The sequence below is a fragment of the Amblyomma mixtum genome, chromosome 2 (genome assembly GCF_055824585.1).
Source record: "Amblyomma mixtum isolate Tamu chromosome 2, ASM5582458v1, whole genome shotgun sequence".
NCBI classification, from domain to species: domain Eukaryota; kingdom Metazoa; phylum Arthropoda; class Arachnida; order Ixodida; family Ixodidae; genus Amblyomma; species Amblyomma mixtum.
The window spans coordinates 234026330-234032329 of NC_143013.1; positions in this window are offsets into that span (position 1 = coordinate 234026330).

Genomic DNA, 6000 nt, shown 5'->3' on the forward strand with positions numbered 1-6000 from the left:
AGGTAGTCATCAACGTAACGGAAAATTTTAAAAGCACGTGAGTTTTGAAGCTTGTCATTTAAAGACCTGTCATGCATAGCTAAGAAAAGGTCACTCAAGATGGGGGCAATGCATGAGCCTATACAAATAGTCGGTTAGCCACAGCCCTGAGGAACGTTCTAACTCCTTGGTCCGGGCCGCAGATCCGCACAGCTGGTGGCCATGTCGTAACTCCGATTGCTGTCTGCACTTCGCGAATCCAGACCCGCGGTGTTACTTTCCCTGGTTGCTTTGCTGTGTTACCCGAGTGCTCCAAGGACCTCATACTCGGTTTGGATTTCCTTCAGGAGTACGGTGCCGTCATTAATCTTCAGGAGCTAATCGTGTCGTTTTCCACCCAAGGCCCTGTTGACGACGACACCGTGCCACGCAGGGCTAAGTTGTGCGTCTGTGATGACCAGGTGTTGATCCCGTCAAGAGCCAGCATGTTTGTTACCGTAGAGTGCGATAACAGCCCCAGCACTCGTGGCATCGCTGAAACCAACATCTCCCTGCTCCTGGGGCGGCAAGTGTGTGTAGCTCGCGGAATTATTGAATTGAACAGTGGGCGAACCGAACTTTTGGTGACCAATTTTGGCTCTGAACCTCAGTGTTGCCTGGCAAAACAGCTATTGCGTATTTCGTAGAACTTTGTGAATTCGCGGGACAGCACGCGTTGTCCGAAATCCCGGCATTAGTGGAGGCGCCGACTACTCCCATAAAGACCGACGTGAACCCGAACCTCCCGTCTCATCAGAAACGCTGCCTGGAGGGCATTATCGAATCTTTACGCGACTGTTTTGCCTCGACCTCCAAGGTCAGGCAGACTCCGATCACAAAGCACCGCATTATTGTTGACGCAAACCAGCGACCGTTATGCCAGCCGCCTTATTGGGTCTCTTCGAAGGAACGTGACGCCATTCGCCGGCAAGTTCAAGAAATGCTCCAGGACGACGTGATACAGCCGTCGACGAGCCCGTGGGCATCGCCTGTTGTTCTTGTGGCGAAGAAGGATGGGACCCTACGGTTCTGTGTTGATTACAGGCGTCTAAACAAAGTCACCAAAAAGGACGTTTATCCTCTGCCACGGATTGTTGACTTCCTGGACCGGCTACGCCACGCCGCGTACTTCTCGTCGCTAGATTTAAGTAGTGGCTATTGGCAAATCGAGGTGGACGAGCGCGACCGGGAAAAGACCGCCTTTATTACACCGGATGGTCTGTATGAATTCCGGGTGCTCCCTTTCGGACTGTGCTCGGCTCCTGCCACCTTCCAGCGGATGATGGACACCATGCTTGCCGACCTAAAATGGCAGTCCTGCCTCGTGTACGTGGATGACGTTGTCATCTTCTCCGCCACGTTCGAAGAGCACTTGAGGCGTTTTTGTGCCGTGTTCGCCGCAATTCGTTCGGCTGGTCTGTCCCTCAAGCCCGAAAAGTGTCACTTCGCTTTACAGGAGTTGAAGTTTCTGGGCCACATCGTGAGCGCTAAGGGAGTTAGCCTTGATCCCGATAAGACAGCCGCTGTCGCTGCTTTTCCCATGCCAACCGATAAGCGAAGTGTGCGCCGCTTTCTGGGTCTCTGTGCCTATTATCGGCGTTTTGTGCGGAACTTCTCCCAGATCGCTGAGCCCCTCATCCGCCTCACGAAAGATGCCGAACCGTTCTCCTGGGGCCAGGAGCAACAGCAGGCCTTCGAAGACCCCCGCACTCGTCTGCAAAGCACGCCCATCCTTGGCGACTTCGACGAGTCAGCCGACACTGAACTGCGCACAGACGCCAGCAACATCGGCCTCGGTGCGGTCCTTGTGCAGTGGCAGGATGGTCTCGAACGCGTAATCGCATATGCAAGCCGCACCTTGTCACGCTCGGAGGCGAACTATTCCACCACTGAAAAAGAATGCCTGGCAATTGTGTGGGCAGTGACCAAATTTCGCCCGTACTTATACGGCCGCCCTTTTCGAGTCGTCAGTGATCACCATTCGCTGTGCTGGCTGGCGAACCTTAAAGATCCCTCGAGGCGGCTTGCACACTGGAGCCTTCGCCTTCAAGAGTTCGACGTCACCATCGTTTATACGTCCGGCAGGAAGCACAGTGATGCCGACTGTCTGTCTCGTGCTCCTGTTGAGGACAACCGAGCTGATCCCGACACCGATTTTGTTTTTCTCGGCGCCATCTCCACGTCCGTCCTCACTCAACACCAAAGAGACGACAGTGAACTACGGCCTCTCATTGAGTATCTTGAAGGAAGCGCTGAGTCTCCACCGCGAACCATCTCTCGTGGACTGTCGTCGTTCTGTTTGCGCGATGGCGTTCTGTATAAGAAAAACTACCACCCGACGCAAGCTGTCTATCTGCTCGTTGTACCTGCGGCCTTGCGCGACGAAGTCCAGCAGGCGTGCCATGATGACCCATCTTCTGGTCACCTGGGTTTTTCTCGCACTTTGGCGCGGGTACGCCAAAAGTACTACTGGCCCCGGGTTGCTGTAGTTGTACAGCGTTAAGTCAGAACTTGCCGCGAATGCCAATGTCGCAAGACACCACCAACTAAGCCAGCCGGACTACTGCAGCCTATTGATCCACCACACGTTCCTTTCTACCAAGTCGGCATGGATTTACTCGGCCCCTTTCCGGAGTCTTCGCTGGGTAACTGGTACATTGTGGTCGCCACCAACTACCTCAGTCGATACTGTGAGACGAAAGCTCTTCCCCGTGGAACAGCTGCGGAAATTGCCGCCTTCTTCATGCACAACATCGTGCTTCGTCATGGCGCACCCACGGTCGTTATAACTGACAGAGGGACGGCCTTTACCTCGGCGCTGACAAAGGAAGTTATGCGACTCAGCGGCACCAGCCACCAACGAACAACAGCTTATCATCCGCAAACTAATGGACTCACTGAGCGCCTAAATAAGACGATCGCCGACATGATTTCCATGTATGTCGACGACGACCACCGCAACTGGGATGCAGTACTCCCTTACGTTACTTTCGCATATAACACTGCCCTGCAAGCGACGACTCACTTCACACCGTTTCGCTTAGTCCATGGTCGCGAAGCCACGACTATGCTCGACGCAATGCTTCTTCCTGGTAGTGTAAACTCCGCTGTCGTGGGGGCCGACCGCTTTGTTCACGAAGCTGAGGCCGCCCGCCAACTTGCTCGGCAACATATCCGGCATCAACAAGCAAAAGAAGCTCACCGTTACAACCATCGCCACAGGGATGTCACTTACCAGCCCGGAGAAAACGTTTGGGTGCGGAGCCCAATCCGCCAACGAGGGCGCTCCTAAAAGCTGCTTCGGCGGTACTTTGGCCCCTATAAAGTAATACGCCAACTCGGCGAGGTAAACTATGAAGTTCTCCCTCAAGGAACTGTTCGTTCCTCTCGACGACCAACGTCCGAAGTTGTGCATGTCGCACGAATGAAGCCGTACCACGCCCGCTAGCAGCTCACTGGTCTCTACCTGCGGGCGCCGAAGACTAAGGTGTTCAGCGTGCGCGCCCGTCGAGATGGTGGTCGGCCAGAACCGCCTTATGGAATCCCACACTCGCCCTGCTGTCCAACCACAACACGCTGCCGCTTGAATACTCCGTCGGACAGAGTACCCACGCCTCGGTTTCGGGAACGCTCAACGACCGCGTGCTGCTCGCACTGGAAGTAGCAAATGTCCAGACTACTGAGAGCTGTCTCTCCCTCCTCGCACACGAGATCAAGACGGCTGAGACATTGGATACCGCGCCCGTCGACGATAACTGCTCCATGCACCAGGACTACTGCCCCTCTGCACGGGCACCCCATGAACAGCAGGTGTTCGTGTGCCAAAATCCCGTGCCCGGGGGAGCCGCCGTCGGTCCACACGACCTGCCGCGCCGAGGGCGGCGCTTTCCAGAGGGGGGGAGCAATGCCACATTCCTGGGCACTCTCGTGGCGCCGTCTCCCGGCCGAACTGCCTTCCCCGCTATTCTGGCTAGCCTTAGCCAAGGTGGCGGGCAGTGTTTCTTCTTTGTCGTCTCTTCTGCAGTGTGTGGTCCCCTCGGGAGTCCGCTGCTGCCTGGCGCTGCACAGTAAAACGTGTCCTGCCAGTCCCGACCGTCTAGCCGTGACAATATGTATAATGTTGGCATTACCAGGCCAAAAACGCACCAACAATTACTCAAATATGCAGTTATGACTCTATGAGACACCGTGAAAGGATAAAATGCTGTCCACGTGGTGCTAAAGAAAATGTTTTGGCTGTTGGAGGGGAAATATAAATTGGGCAGCATTGTGTTTGTGCCACATTTCCAAAGATGTATACAGCACAACCATGAACGTTAGTTAAAGCCAGGCGTCCAGTAGTGGCCTGTGCAGCAGTCGTAGGTTTGGTACGTAACATTCTACACGCAGCTACGATCGCTAAAGCCACTGCATCTGTTTAGGTCTAGATTAGTGAGAAAAACCTGCCTTTTTCACTTACCGCAAAGCACTTCTACTGGGCATCGGCATAGCACTATTACCATTATCTTTTTCGTTGCACGACACTTTTTATTTGTTACCCAAAATGTATACGAAGCAAAGAAGTAAACAGGGAATTACCTTTTTCCGCAAATCTGCAAAAAGAAAATTCCGGAACTCTGGGCAACGACCATGACACACGTGTCTACGTTAGTTTTCGCCATGGCCACAACGTAAACATTCAATGCTCGTGAGGTTGTCTCTGAAGCGCCAAAAATGACTCAGCACTTTCGACCCAGGAAAATATCCTCCTCACCCCTTTCCAATACCCAAAAGCCTGCTTTGTTGTATGACAACAGAAAACGCCTACTCGGAAAAAGGGACGGTCTGAAAAATGAGGTCAACATTCCCACATTTCCTAGAAATGCAGGGTCAGCTCTCCTTAATCCCTCTGGTATATGGTTCCAATGGTTTCCAGGAAACTACACCCTTTCTTTTCTTATCTCCCTCGGCCAACACTACCAAGTGTCCCTTTGTGCGCTGCAGGTAAAGCCGATTGGTGGAGCCGCGTTTTACTCTCGAACACAGCTACTCTTTCCCAAACGTGTGAAGAACACCAAAACTTTAACGTATCACTTGCAGTGTTCAAGGCACTCCATCTTGGTACTTGTTGCTCAAGGCTGTGTAACTTATGCTAGCGCAATCCTGTCTCCTTGAAAATGGGGATGAATGTCCAGCGCATTTTGGCCAGAGCCACGGAGAAAATCGAAAAGATTCAGAAGAGTCGCAAAGACCTCGGCATCCGCACACACCTGATGCTTAATCTCCTGCTTCAACAGTGGTCGTGGCTCAACTCTAGCGACTCAGAAGACGACGGGGACGGAAAAGCCGAAAAAAGGGACTGCCCCACTGGCACCCTCAACAAATCCGCGATTCGCAAAGCGTCAAACAAGAACAGCAAGGTTGTCAACGGACTGCGAAAGAAACCTGAAGGTAAGTACTAAACTCCGAAACACCTGAGTTCCACTGTGACTACTTCGGGCGAGACAACATAGCGTAGGGACAACAGTATCTGATTGGTAACGTCTAATAATCTGGTTACAGTGCGTTCACAGAGCGATGTGTCAATAATGTACCGTTCACGCGTAGTTTCAGGGTGTACTCATGCACGACAGAACGGGTGCCGCATGGCATGGGTATCTTCGTGTTGTTTCAAATATAGCCCTTACGAACCTCTCGCGTTCCTCGTGGGTATTGTTTTCGGTATTCAATATATTAAGCTGAGTTCGCCGTGTGCATGCATTATCTGCAGTACAGCTCAGCTGTCGCTATGCTTGTCTTACATATTCAAGTTGCAACGCTGCCATCCGACTCTCGCAGCCTCACACTGGATGGCGGCATTTGCCGCTGGGCAGGATTAATTTACCGCAAATTAACGAAAATTTTGTTTCAGAAAAGGTATTAATTCAAACTAAGCGTTTATGGTTAACAAAAATTTCTGCTGGCCTGTTATTAATTTGTTCGAGCTCAGTTCGGCGGAACAGC